The sequence below is a fragment of the Papaver somniferum genome, chromosome 1 (assembly GCF_003573695.1).
Source record: "Papaver somniferum cultivar HN1 chromosome 1, ASM357369v1, whole genome shotgun sequence".
In the NCBI taxonomy this organism is placed as follows: Eukaryota; Viridiplantae; Streptophyta; class Magnoliopsida; order Ranunculales; family Papaveraceae; genus Papaver; species Papaver somniferum.
Window position 1 is genome coordinate 10,695,578 of NC_039358.1, and position 15,773 is coordinate 10,711,350.

Consider the following 15,773-nt stretch of genomic DNA (forward strand, 5'->3'; position numbering starts at 1 on the left):
CTGAACGTGCTGATAAGAATAAGAAGATGAGTAATCTTCTTGCTCAGTATGCTGTGAAGATTACCAGTACATGTAGAGGTGTCGTTCTGCAGGAGCGTCAAAGAGTTGCGTCGGCGGCTGCTGCCAGTGTTGTGGTTCCTCCAACGCATGTTGAGTCCGAGCCCGAGCATGGTGCTCCTGGTGGGGGTGCAACTCAGGATGAGGGCCAGATGGATGCTGAACAGGATATTCCTGGTGATGAATAGTCATGATGCTCCTTCGTTTTTACCATGTTTAAGAACTGTTGTTCTCCCTTTGGTATTTTTTCGTTATTGGTTTAGTAAGTCCTTGTGATCATTCCGAGGCAATGTTAATTGTTTTTGATTTGTTAGTATGCTAACTAAGTCCTCTGTTGTTTTGGAGGCTTATTTGGTTGACAATTTTTTTGGGAAAATACTCAAATGTGAGAGGCGATTAATACTTTTTGGTGAAGTACTTATTGATATTTATGACAGTTTCACTATTCAACTTCATCGTGTGTTGTTGTCGTTTTTGTGGCTCTGAGGGTATTTTTTTGTGCATTCCGTCGATTTAACCATGGGTGACAAGGCCAAGGAGTGATCAGTTCCTTAAGTGGACAGGGCATCTCTTACGGTATTGAATTTGGAGTATGAAAAATATCCCTACTCGCCTTAGTTTTGTGCCTTCTTGGGCTTTGTGTTTAATAGTATCCTGTTTAGGTTACACTTCTCCTAGGTTAAGTGATCAGATGTTTGAGTCACTTGGTTGTTTAACCATTGTGTGTAGGGCAATACATCGGTTGAATGATTCTTCCCCTAGCGAAAGGCAAGTACCCCGATTCTGGATATCTCCTGTTATGGAAGGACATCATCGTTACGGAATTACCTTAGGTCTGTCCCATGTTAGGTAGCTTAGGGTGTCCCCCGCTTCGTCTGGTTTCATGAGGCTAGACAACATTGCCTTAGGTTCATATATCCGTTTTAGGCAGCTTAGGTTTTTTACCCGCATCACTCTGTGTATAGTGAAAGGTGTAGCTAGCACCATGCCATAGTCTTGATGGGCTTATGTTATAGTATGTTTATGAGATGATTATGTTGTATGCAAATGAAAATATTAAATTAAAGTGAGAATGAAACAAAACAAAATAAATGACTCGATATGATAAATATGAAGAAAAAATAGAAAAAACTGAAACAATAAAAAAAATGAGCAAAATAGGAATTTTATTAATCTGAAAAGAGAGTTGTAAGCCCTTAGTACATTCAAGTAAGGTTTCATGACCTTTTACCGGTACGGATTCTAACCCATTTTTGTGTTTTAACCTTTTATAGGTTTAAGCATTGTATTTTTTTTTAGATACTTAATATTTCATGGGCGTTCTAATTCTTCTCCATTAGATTTGAGCAATCTGTATGCTCCATCGTCGGCCTTGGCTACGATTGTTAGTGGTCTTTCCTATATGGGTACGAATTTTCCAGACTCGCGCTGATATAGCGGTATCTTGCGCCATACTTTATCGCCTAGGCTAAATTGTCTCGGATTAACACGCTTGTTTTACTCCCCATCTAACCTCCGATGGTAATTTTCAATTCTTTAAAGACTTATTTTTCGGTTTTCCTCGAGATCGTCTAGCTTGGATAGTATTACGTCTGAGGTTAGGTTCTTTTCCCAGGCCTCGGTTTGAGTTGTTGGAATCATTGCTTCGGTTGGTATGATCGCTTCGGTGCCATATGTCAGAGCAAAAGGGGTCATCCCCGTGGCTTCTCTCCGAGTGGTTCCGTAGGCCCATAGAACATTGTGCAATTTTTCACACCAGCTAGACCCATATCCATCTAACTTATTTTTGAGCATGTCAGCAATGGTCTTGTTAGTGGCCTCTGTGAAAAAGCGGGGGTCTAACAACATCACCCAATATTTCGCTTAGCAATCTGTATGGACAAACTCGAATATACTTTTAAGTGAATCAACAAGACTCAATCAATTAAAAGCATATCAACGAGTTTATATCTCTCTCTTGTTTTGATTTCCTCGAGCTAATAGAAATCAGCGAGCCTTTAATCAAACACAAGGAATAAATTGGATGGTACCAAAGACCAATATCCAAGGATCAATCAATGACAATCAACAACCAAAGGTTGGATTATTATAATTGATGATCTAACGCACAACCTGTATTATTTCAATTATAAAGATAAAACAATATAATGCGGAAACTGAAATAACACAGATACCAGAAATTTTGTCAACGAAGAAACCGAAAATGCAGAAAAACCCCGGGACCTAGTCCAGATTGAACACACATTGTATTAAGCCTCTACAGACACTAGCCTACTCCAAGCTAACTTCGGACTGGACTGTAGTTGAACCCCAATCAGTCTCCCACTGATCCAGGGTACAGTTGTACTCCCTACGCCTCTGATCCCAGCAGGATACTGCGCACTTGATTCCCTTAGATGATCTCACCCACAACTAAGAGTTGCTACGACCCAAAATCGCAGGCTTTGATAATAAACAAATCTGTCTCACACAGACAAGTCTATCAAAGGATCAATCTGTCTCCCATAGAAAAACCCTAAAGTTTTTGTTCCGTCTTTTGATAATAATCAAGGTGACTAGGAACCAATTGATAATCTGGTCTTATATTCCCGAAGAACAGCCTAGATAAATCAATCACCTCACAACAATCTTAATCGTATGGTAGCGAAAAAAGATGTTGTGTAATCACAAACAATGAGACGAAGATGTTTGTGATTACTTTTTATATCTTTCCTATCGGAGATATCAATCTCAAGCCAATCAATCTGATTGTACTCGTACAAATAGAAGATGCAAGATCAGATCACACAACTACGATAAAAGTAGTATCGGTCTGGCTTCACAATACCAACGAAGTATTGAAGTCGTTAACCTGGTTTTAGAAGAAGAAACCCAAAGGTTAAAGGAGAAACGACTCTAGCACGCAAACTAGTATGACACGTGAGCTGTGGGGATTAATTTTGCAGAGTTGCTAGATGTCCCCTTATATAGTCTTTCAAATCAAGGTTTCGCGTTGGTCACAAAGAAAACAATATCCACTGTTAGATGAAAACCTAATTTAGATTCAAGGTAATATTTCTCAACCGTTAGATCGAAAACTTAGCTTTTTATACACAAATGAAATGCACACTTCTAGGTTTGTTAACCGTACCCAAACGTGTACACTGTTGGTTCAACGATAGTTAACCAAAAGGTTAGCCATATGACCATTTCATACCAACCATATTCTTCTTCAACATAACTAGTTCAAATGACTCAAATGAACTAGTTAGAGAGTTGTTCAATTACCAGGAAATCTTATGTACTACACAAGACACAATTGAAGCAAAGATGATTTGATTCACTCGAATCGGTTCATGAACTTTATAGCCACGGTTTGCAAATTTCATTCCTTAGTCTTTATAAGTTTAAGTTCAGAAATCATCTTCAGATATATAACCTTTTTAAGTTCGCACACTAGGTTCGCGTACTTAAGCAACCGGGCAGAGTTTACAAACTCCAGCAGAAAATCTCGGCAAAGACTTTATGTCGGTTCGCGGACTGGTACTCATGCAAATAGTTTGTCAACTCCAGCAGAATTTCTCGGGATGAGAAGTTCGGCAGTTCGCGGACTTGGAAACAAGTCATTCTTCTGGTTTCTCTTGATCAACAAAGTTCGCAAACTTTGGTTCAAGGAATAGGACTTATGCACATGTGTGTTTCCACAATAATACTTATGTCCATCATTGGTTATGTAATCTAAACTCTCATTCCAACCATTGAAACATTCTTAGAGGACATTATACAGTTGTTAAACCATTTCTCGTCAAAGCAATTTTCAAAGTGATTGAAACATATCATGACTTTCGTCACTAGGTAAAGATAAACATGGTCGAAGCGAAATGCTTACCAACACATATTTCGAGATATAGATAGGCGAGGTATACTCGGCTCTAAATACCAAATGTGTATAATCTAAGTCTATATATAGCATACGACTTTTTGTCTCAAGAAGTAGGAGATAGAGTAGATAGACTTTTGAGTGACAGATAAGTTCAAGTCTTCACATACCTTTTTGTCGAGAAGTTCCACCGGTTCCTTGAGTAGTTCTTCTTCTTGTATGATGAATCTCCATGAAATCCTTGAGCTCAACTACACTTTATATCCTAGTCCGAGACTTAGCTATAGTAGACTAGAAATCAAGACTTACAGTTTTGATCACTAACATTGACAAACATGCTTGAGATAGCAACGCATGCGAGTTCGACCAAGCAACGCTCTAACACTATGCTTGGCCATTACTTTCAGGGTAGATGGGTGTGGAGTTGTTTTTATGATCTTAAAACAGTTAAAGAAAAGATCAATGTTCTTCCCTTGGAGTTGGGCTCCATTGTCTGATACGATGGCAGCTGGGATACCAAAGCGACATATGATGCGCTCGAACAAGAATTTGAAGACATCATGGTCCCTGATGTATCTGAGAGCTGAAGCTTCTACCCACTTTGTAAAGTAGTCTGTGGCGACAGTTAGATATTTCCTTTGTCCGGAGCCGTCTCGTAGGGGTCCTACAATGTCGACCCCCTATTTGGCAAATGGCCAAGGGCATAATATAGATTTTAAGTCCATAAAAGGGGAGTTCCTTCGTTTGACAAATTTTTGGCACTCTATGCATCGTCGTGCCATTTGTTTTGAGTCCTCGTTCATACGAGGCTAAAAGTATCCTTGTAGTCTGGCTTTGTGAGCTAGAGTCTTGCCTCCACTGTGATTTCCAACGTACCCACGATGTATTTCTTTTATTATTTCTTGTCACTCCTAGAAGGATAGGCATCTGAGAAGTGGTCCCATATATGATTGTTGATATAGTACTCTATCTCTCAATTGGTAGTTTCCTGAGAGAGATATCACCTTGTGAGCGAGTTTTTGGTCGTTAGGAAGACTACCTTCATCCAGGTATTTCATGATTGGGGCTATCCAATCATTCTCAGGCAAAGCTTCTTGGCATGTGCTTGTATTAAGGAATTCCATATCTCCTTCTATGGGGATGGAGGGAAATAACACTCTTTCAATTCTTATTACTGTCTCCTCCGGATCTTCCGTCATGGAGTCTATAAAATCTAGGACATCTGCGTACCTATTTTTATTCTTGCATAGGTGTCGAAAAGTGATATTAGGTATCTGTCCAATGTAATGTCTGGCGAGTTGTAAGTATCGCTGCAGACACTCATCGGAAGCTTGATATGTTCCATCAATTTTCCGTATTACGAGCTGTGAGTCACTCGTGAGTCTCACTTCATGGATACCGAGCTCGATTATTACTCGGAGTGCATGTATGACTCCCTCGTACTCGGCTATGTTATTTGTGGAGGTGAATTCCAACCTGATGTATTTTCAAATGATGTTGTAAAAGTGGTAAAAACTGGGTTCTTTTCAGACTTGTGAAGAAAAAAAATTTTATAGATTTAAATTAAACAAGCAACTAAATAAAATAATTCAAAGTTTTGTAGAAAAATACCAAGACTAGGATTCCACCATTGACCAAATAAATAGTAAACTCTAAATAATATTCATGCAATTCTATCTTTAAAAATAATTCTATTCTTTGCCTCAAATATATTCTTGAAGTAATAGTTGTAATCAAAGAGTATAAAACATCAAAAGTATTTAAAACCCAGCATGCTTCATCAAATTAATTCACAACTATTCAATAAGAACTAATATTTCAATTCAATCCCATGCAAATAATCAAATAATAATATTGCAAATAAATAGTAAAATTAGAATTATACCAATTAATGTGGAACAATGGCTTCCTCCGTTGCCTTGGCTAATGGGTTTAGCTCCTCATCCCAAAAACACACTCACAAGATAACTTCATGGCTAAAATAGGTGTTTTTATTGATGATTATATGAAGAAATAGGAATTAGCAACGTTGTAGAAGTGTTACAGCGTCACTGTTACAAATGGTGTAAGTGCTGAGAAGAAACGATAGAACCAAAGTGCTGTAAATAGTGACACAGGGTGTTCTTACAAAGGGTGTAAGCTGCTGGAAAGAACGATACAAGTCGTGTGCTGTAAACAGCGACACAGCGTGTTCGCTGTTGAAACTGTTGAAGAACGACACTTCTGAAGTGTCTGTTCTTCGTGTTCTTCACGGCTTCAAGAACAGCAGCAACAACAGAACTGTTTGGTCTTCAATCGATTCTCCACGGCTCTCCTGGGATCTAAACTCTCTCCTAAGGGTTTCTAAAAACTTTCCTATGACTCGACCCAACACTTATATAGCTACCAAACCCTCAAAAATCTCGAGTGAATCCGACTTCTTCTTTTTTTTCTCTTCTCTGCGCTGTTGAGAGAATATCTCTCCTGTCATCTCCCTGTACGCGTTTGTTAGCTATAAACTTTCCCCAAGACTCTCCCAGGACTTGAATAATACTATAGAGAGTCTATCCAGCGTGAGACTCGCCCAAAACTCTCTCAAAAAATCTTTGAAACTACAACAGAAAGTACGTCTCCCTGTTCGGACTTCGTGTGATTTTTCCGACTTATCCAGCCCAATTGGCTGGGTCTAGACGATTTAAACAGGCCCCTTATGTCTTGTAGAGTCCATACATACCAAATACACCCATTGAATCGCTCTAAAACAGCTCCAAGATCGAACACAAAATCTGCCAGTTCATGCATGCATTTTCCCGCCATTTTTTCAGTTTGAAACTATGAAGATGACCTCCCCTTATCCAGTTCGAGAGTCCCTTTAGCACATGCCCTGAAATGGGGTGCCCCTTATCCAACTTAGTGGTGCCTTTCACAATTCTTCCGGGATGTTTTCCGCACTTCTTTGGGGTTCCTCCGGGGTATTTATGGGGTACTTCCGGTACACTTCTGGGGCGCTTCCGGTACACTATCAACGGAGGTCCAAATGCCACATTTTTAGCCAATTTCGCCGCAAAGCCTTATTTTTCCAAAAACACCTACAAATAAATAAAATAACCAAATAAGTACAAATTCGAGCACTAACAATGTATACAATTAATATATACTAGACACATAAATGCGTCTATCACAACCTTAAGTTGTAAACGATCCTTCGACCAGTCGGAGTCGTAATAACTATTCTGATGCCGGATTCTTCTGTGTTACATGAACCGTCCACAAAGACTTCCCATCTCCTTGGATTTTCTGAACGAACCACTTCAGGCGAGTCTTCTGATTCATCTTCCGTCCCTGGGATCTCCTCAATTTCATGGGAAAATAAGCCAAGAAATCCACAATGACTGGTTTTAACGGCCGCTGGTATTTAACTCCAAATTGTTTAATTTGAGATCCCCATTTGGAGATTCTTCATGCCCTGTCAGCATGTTCTAATATAGACTCTATTAGAACTTTAGTAATGACAGTTACAGTGTGTGCATGAAAATACGTTCGCAATTTTTGTATCGCTGACAGGCCTCGAAGAGGGTATAGAAATTATGCGCAATGAAAACGGGGGCCTACAGTAATACCGCAAGTGCACGGTCGTCAGTTGTAGATCATGCAAGTACGGGTCGATCCACAGAGATCGGGTGTGTTTTGAGTTTTCTAGCTAATTTGGGTTCTAGTTGCTATTGGGCTATGAAGCCTTTTGGCTTAGCTTGGGCTTTGAGTACTAATGGGTTTGTTCACAATAAAATGAACTGAGCTTGGGCTCAGTTGGTCTCTGAAGTGTAAATGGGCTTTGGCTTTAGACTTAAGCTTTTGATTAAGCCCACAGTTGATTGGATTGGGCTTTTAACCTTAACCTAAACTGGGCTTTGAGCCTTAATGAAATAGGCCTCAGTGAACTGAACCTTGGGCTTTTGTATCTTTGGAATTGCACTGGGCCTTGGGCTTTGAACCTTTGGTTTCAATGAACTGAATTGGGCTCAGCTGGCTTTGGCAGGCAGCAGCAATAGCAAGACTGCACAGCAGAAGGGCAGCAGCAGCAGCTGCAGGGGAAGGAAAGCAGCAGCAGAAGAAGTGGCAGCAGAGTTGTAGCAGGAGAGTGGAGCTGCAGCAGGAGAATGGAGCTGCAGCAGACAACAGCAACAGCAATGCAGCAGTGGAGAAATGGCAGATGGGTTGCAGCAGCAGCTGCACAAGCAGTGCACAGGGCCAAGAAAAGAAAGCAGTACTGCAGCAGCAGCACAAGGAGGGCAAGTGCAAGAGAAAGAGGTGGCAGCAACAGAATGTACAAGCAATAAAATGCAGCAAGAATAACAAGGCAGAGGCAGTGGGTAACTGAACAGCAACAAAAGGGAAGACACAACAGGGCAACAGCAAAGATCAAAGCAAGTTAACCAAGGCCTAAGGCCAAGGGCAGGGATGTGGAAAAACTGAAATGGAGCAAAACTAAGGCAAGAATACAGGCATACTAAAAGAATGGGAAGAGAATTAACTTGCTCATTGTCACTAGTGAGCACTAATTTCTCCCAATGCTCAATCAACAGTGCAACCTAAGCATACACAAGGAATGGCAAGAAAATCAGCTTGCTATGAGCACTGATTTCTTCCATTGCACAATCACATCAATGTTTCACAGATATCTAGCCTAGCATTCCATCAAACTAACAGCAAGTTTAAACATGACAGTGAACATTTAACTGACAGTGAGCAACAACTTTGACAGGAATTGATTGGAAGTTAAAACATGAAATTAAAACAAGCACATAACAATTTTAACAGGAGCACATTTAACAGGAGACAAACAATTTTTACAACATAACAGGAGCATCCTAAGCATAACAGGAGACAAACAATTTTAACAGGAGCATCCTAAGCATAACAATTAACATTAACAGGACATGAGAGTCCTGGATGCAGGCTAATCCAAGCATAAAGTTTCTACACCAATCCCACAATACATATTTATACCCACAGACCCAAATTTCTCAGAACTACAAAATTAGGGTTCTTCCCCAAAAATCAGTTGAATTAGGTTTACCTAATTTCTTTGAAATTGATCCTTGAAATCGTCGACCCATGCTTTGTAATTGCTCCCTGACCTCTTCTCATGCGCCAATTGCAACTCTAGGTTACCTAATTCATCAGTTTTTCACGCCTAGGGTTTCAGGCAGAGAAGCGTGAAAAAGTGAGAAAATAGGGAACTAGAGGGCTAGGGGGGAGATGGGTTTTGGTTGTTGGGTGATGATGGTGGAGGTGTGGTGGTGGCAGTGAGTTGGTGGCAGAGGTGGAGAAGGTGGTGGCGACATGGTGTCTCTGCAGAGGGAGGTGATGGAGGAGAGGGGCTCGATGGTTTGGGAGAAGGGTGTGTTTGTTTGGGGTGTAGGTGCTCGGTCGCTAGGGTGTGAGGCGGGTCCATCAAGAGATGATGTTTCGTGAGATGGGCCGTGGGATGTGAAGCTGGTAGGTGGATCGGATGGTTCCTCCTGATGAGGTTGGTAGCGACCGTCAGATTTTTTGATACAACGAAGTTAACGGCTCTAGATGGGGTTAGGTGTTGTAGTGTAAGGCGGAGATATCAAACGTTGATGAACAGCAAGGGAGCGACCGTTGGATTCAACTACCATCTAATCTGAAGGCTTGGAATTTCAGCGCTGTGGTGCTTGGCAGAGACTTCAGATTTTGATGATCTATGAAGGAGCGACCGTCGGATGCTTCTGAGAACTGATCTGATGGCTGAGAACGGAGGCGTTTTTGTGTGTAGAAAATGAGGTTGTGCGCACCATTCTTCGCGGCTTCCTTGCGTAATTTCTCCCGGCTTTTCACTATTTTTCTGCTCTTTTCGCTCCGCGACTCATCCGAACTTTATTTATTACCTAAAAATGCAAAATTAATTAATAAAAATATTTATTCTTGAAAACAATGAAAATACAGAATATGAGATAAAATGTAGAATTAATGCATAAAAGATGAGTTAACATGCCAACAAAAAGGGATAAATATATACATTATTTGGCACTCATCAAATACCCCCAAACCTGAATTTTACTTGTCCTCAAGTAAAACAAAACTAAGGAAATCCTAACTATACCACTGTCGCTGGTCTCTCGAATGCATTTAGCGTATGCACTAAGCCTTTTAAACCACTAAGTGTCCCTAGTGGACGAGTTGAAGTCTCGTGAAGGTTTACCAGAGGTGTGCCTACAAAACCTAAGGACAAAATATAAGCTCGGATTCCATCAAATGTGATATGTGCAAAACAGTTAAGCTCACAGCAAAATGGAGATGTCAATCTAGCTATCGAAGGCACAATCCTAGCACTGATAACAAAAAAAAAGACATGTGATAAGAGTGTAAAGTGTATCTACACATGTGTAAAGAAAGATCTGAAGTCATGACTACTAATCACCAAGAGATAGTTTCTCAGGCTAAGAACTGAGGTCGAAATCTAGCTAGCTGTCCGGACTTTACGAGAATTGTGAATGAGTTGGAGGTATTTCACAATTACTCGCGTTGTACATCAATGGCATACACCCTTCCTTGCTTATTACAATGAAACAACAAAAGATGACTATTTACATGACTCTTATTTACATTGACTATTCTCTTTTTATTTTTGGAACAAGAGATGATGGAATTGATAAATACTTGATTTTTTTTTTTTTTTTTTTTTTTTTTTTTTTTTTTTTTTTTTTTTTTTTTTTTTTTTTTTTTTTTTTTTTTTTTTTTTTTTTTTTTTTTTTTTTTTTTTTTTTTTTTTTTTTTTTTTTTTTTTTTTTTGAACAAGGAAACACTTTTGATACATATACAAAAGGAAACAAAAGATTACATGACACTTTGCAAGAGGTAGCCCTTTTTGATGCACCCAGTTAAATTCGATGGTTGTCTTTCTTAATGTAACCTCCACCTTCTATCCCAACCAACCAAAGAACAAGCTAGTCAAGTTTCGTTCAGTATTCTAAAGTGATTGGCAATCGTAACTTCCTATCAAACACCTTGAAGATCGAGGCCATACATGTATTGGTAGATCGTGCGCGTGCAAATTTCTTATCACTATGTGAATTGTGCTAGAATCAGGGTGCCTAAATATCTAGACTAAGACTCCTAATAAAAATACATATTTGCACAAGAGTCAACATTTCAAGGTAAATGAGCTCCATTTTTATGATTTTTTTTCATTTTTTAATTTTTTTTTGAATTTTTGATTTTTCAATTTTTTTGGAATTTTTCAATTTTTTCAAAAAGAAGAAGGAGTTCGTTTTTAATTATAGCATATTATCGTGGTATCTACTCTATACCCCCAAACCTAAACTAAACATTGTCCTCAATGTTTCAAAATATGGAAAGAATTAAAATGCAACATATGGAAAGGGACATGCTGAGTAGAGTAAAAGGAGAGAGAATACCCGATTTCGGCGAAAGCAGAATTAAAACTCCGTTATTCAAGGCAAAAATCCAACATATTTCAGCCGAGATCATATTGGATAAGCAAAATATATACAAAAAGAACAAAAGGGTTTTTAAAATTTTATCTACTGGATTATTTACAAAAATATTCACCATACACTAACAATCTAAAGAGTTGAGGATCAACCCAAAAGACAAAGTGTAGCGGTTTCAACAACTTCACACATGAAAGAAAAGCACGTGAAGCTGTGAAACCAAATGAGCTACCCCCAAACCTGGATTTTACAGAAGATACAATTTTGAAAACAAAATCGCGCAGTTTTGGGGGTTCATCATGCACAAGATCTAACTCAAAGTGAACTGTGCTATGGACGGGCAAACATGCAATTTCCAACTGTGGTTCCTCAGATGTATTATACTTAGAAGCAAAATAGTCCAAGAGGACTTGGGAAGCACACAGTTCCAAACCTAGGTTGGGGACTCTCAGAAAAGTCGGTTTGTCAATATGGGTACAAACCAAATCTAGGTTGGGTGGAAGGCCATCAGATTGTGACTTATGTAGGACGATAGGCACATCATTATTAATCAAATCAAAATCTCCTAAATCATCTACACATGTCACATCATGCTCACAATCATCAATCAAATTAGCAAGTTCACACTCAGAATCATCAGAATCATCAACAGTAAAATTGACATTGGAATTAACCCAATTAGGGGGTATCTCGGCTAACCAAGAACACCTCAACAGTAATACCCAGCCCTCAATTTATACAAAAAAGGAATGACGAACCCTAATTCCCAAAACCGAGAAAACTAGGGTTAGGGTTTACCTAAAATTCTTCACCCACGTCGACGACCCATGCTCTCTTCTTGTTCCTCCTGCTCTTCCCATGCTTCTATTGCTTCTTCTTCCATCTCTGTCATGCCTATAACTCTATTTCCCTAATTTCAAAACCCTAAATTTGAGAGGGTTTGTGAAACTAGCGAAATAGGCTAATAGGATGGATGGGTTTCGATGTCTTTGATGTAGGGTGGCTATGGTGTTTGGTGATGAAGCGGCAGTGGCAGAGGTGGTGTTCTGGTGGTGGCAGGACATGGTGTCTCTGCAGAGGTGAGGGGGTGGAAGAGAAAATGAGGTCGATGGAGAGGAAGGAGGGGATGTTTGGTTGAGGTTAAATGATTCGGTTGCTAGGGTGTTAGGCGGGATATCAAGGTTCGATGTCCAGCGAAGGTAAGCCACTGGATGCGAAGATGGTAAGTGGATCTAACGGTGAGATAGGAGCATATAGGAGCGACCGTCGGATGAAGAGATACAACGAAACGAACGGTACTTGATGGAGTTAGGTACTGTAGTGTAAGGCGGAGATATCAAACTTCGATGCACAGCAAGGGAGCGACCGTCGGATGCTTCTGAGAACTGATCTGACGGCTGAAGACGCAAGCGGGTATGGATTTGAGTTTTAGGCTTTTGGGTATAGAATATGGGTTTGGGAAATGAGTTTGGGCTTGGAAAACCTTGAGCCCACTTCTTCTTTAAGAACAACTTTCTTCTTCAAGCCCATTTCTATCCTTTTTTTGGTCTTCCGCACATCACTCTTCGCGGCTTCCTTGCGTAATTCCTCCTGGCTTTTCACTACTTTTCTGCTCTTTTTGCTCCGCAACTCATCCAATCTTTATTTATTACCTAAAAATGCAAAATTAAGTAAGAAAAATATTTATTCTTGAAAATAATGAAAATACAGAATATGGGATAAAATGTAGAATTAATGCACAAAAGATGAGTTAAATGCCAAGAAAAATATATAGAAATATGCACTTTTTAGCACTCATCAAATACCCCCAAACCTGAATTTTACTTGTCCTCAAGTAAAACAAAACTAAGGAAATCCTACTTATACCACTGTCGCTGGTCTCTCGAATGCATTTAGCGTATGCACTAAGCCTTTTAAACCACTAAGTGTCCCTAGTGGACGAGTGAAGTCTCGTGAAGGTTTACCAGAGGTGTGCCTACAAAACCTAAGGACAAAATATAAGCTCAGATTCCATCAAATGTGACATGTGCAAAACAGTTTAAGCTCACAGCAAAATGGAGATGTCAATCTAGCTATCAAGGCACAATCCTAGCACTGATAACAAATAAGGACATGTGATAAGAGTGTAAAGTGTATCTACACATGTGTAAAGAAAGATCTGAAGTTATGACTACTAATCACCAAGAGATAGTTTCTCAGGCTAAGAACTGAGGTCGAAATCTAGCTAGCTGTCCGGACTTTACGAGAATTGTGAATGAGTTGGAGGTATTTCACAATTACTCGCGTTGTACATCAATGGCATACACCCTTCCTTGCTTATTACAATGAAACAACAAAAGATGACTATTTACATGACTCTTATTTACATTGACTATTCTCTTTTTATTTTTGGAACAAGAGATGATGGAATTGATAAATACTTGATTTATTTTTTATTTTTTTTTGTATTTTTTTTTTTTTTTTTTTTTTTTTTTTTTTTTTTTTTTTTTTTTTTTTTTTTTTTTTTTTTTTTTTTTTTTTTTTTTTTTTTTTTTTTTTTTTTTTTTTTTTTTTTTTTTTTTTTTTTTTTTTTTTTGATAAGGAAACACTTTTGATACATATACAAAAGGAAACAAAAGATTACATGACACTTTGCAAGAGGTAGCCCTTTTTGATGCACCCAGTTAAATTCGATGGTTGTTTTTCTTAATGTAACCTCCACCTTCTATCCCAACCAACCAAAGAACAAGCTAGTCCAGTTTCGTTCAGTATTCTAAAGTGATTGGCAATCGTAACTTCCTATCAAACACCTTGAAGATCGAGGCCATACATGTATTGGTAGATCGTGCGCGTGCAAATTTCTTATCACAATGTGAATTGTGCTAGAATCAGGGTGCCTAAATATCTAGACTAAGACTCCTAATAAAAATACATATTTGCACACGAGTCAACATTTCAAGGTAAATGAGCTCCATTTTTATGATTTTTCATTTTTTAATTTTTTTGAATTTTGATTTTTTAATTTTTTTGGAATTTTTCAATTTTTTTCAAAAAGAAGAAGGAGTTCGTTTTCAATTATAGCAAATTATCGTGGTATCTACTCTATACCCCCAAACCTAAACTAAACATTGTCCTCAATGTTTCAAAATATGGAAAGAATTAAAATGCAACATATGGAAAGGGACATGCTGAGTAGAGTAAAAGGAGAGAGAATACCCGATTTCGGCGAAAGCAGAATTAAAACTCCGTTATTCAAGGCAAAAAATATCCAACATATTTCAGCCGAGATCATATTGGATTAGCAAAATATATACAAAAGGAACAAAAGGGTTTTTAAGAAATTTTATCTACTGGATTATATACAAAAAATTCACCATACACTAACAACCTAAAGAGTTGAGGATCAACCCAAAAGAAAAAGTGTAGAGACAAAGGAAGTTTCAAAACACTAAAATTGGACTTAAATGGGAGGGAGAGTGAAAAACCGAATGAATCACCCTTAAACCAAAATTGTTCAACAGGTTTACTTTTAAGCACAAAATCTTTTAATTTTAATCCTAAGGTCGGAGCTATTACAAGAATAAAACTCTAATTCATGGGGATGACTCATATCATGTGGTGTTGTTCCTGTTTCCCTAACGGATTCCCATTGATGGGTTTTCTCTGCAATCTCGGCTAAAAAATTCCATGCATCATCCACAGATTTATCAATAAACTCACCATTGCACATAGATTCAACCATGGTTCGAGATTTAAAGTCTAGTCCCTCATAGAGGATGACGACAAGTCTCCACTTCTCAATTCCATGGTGCGGACATTCACTCAACAAATCATTAAAACGTTCAAAATAGTGAAAAACAGTTTCCTCATCCAATTGGACAAAACAATTGATACTTTGACGAATAGCGATGGTCCTATCATGTGGAAAATCTTTTTGGAAAAATTGATTAGTGAGTTGTTCCCAAGTGGTGATTGATTGTGGTCTCAAACCGTAAAACCATGTTTTGGCCCTTTCCTTTAAAGAAAATGTAAACAAACGCAATTTCAGAGAGTCTTCGGACAAATGATCAGGTTGCATAGTCCGACAAATTTGTTCAAACTCTCTTACATGAGTATAGGGGTTCTCAGAATCGAACCCTCGAAATATAGGAAGTATTTGTATCATGTTTGCATTTATTTTAAAAGGGTTATTGGTTTGAGGTAATACAATACATGATAATGGAATTTGTATTGATGGATACATGTATTCATGGAGAGCACGAGGTTGGTCCATTTTGAAATGACACAAAGCCCACTATTTGGTTTTAATGGGTTTTAAAAAATTTGGTTTTTGATGGGTTTGGATTTTTGGGAAAAATTTGGTTTTGGTGGGATATAAAAGAAATTTGGTTTAAAATTGGGAGCAAAAGAAAATTTTGGTT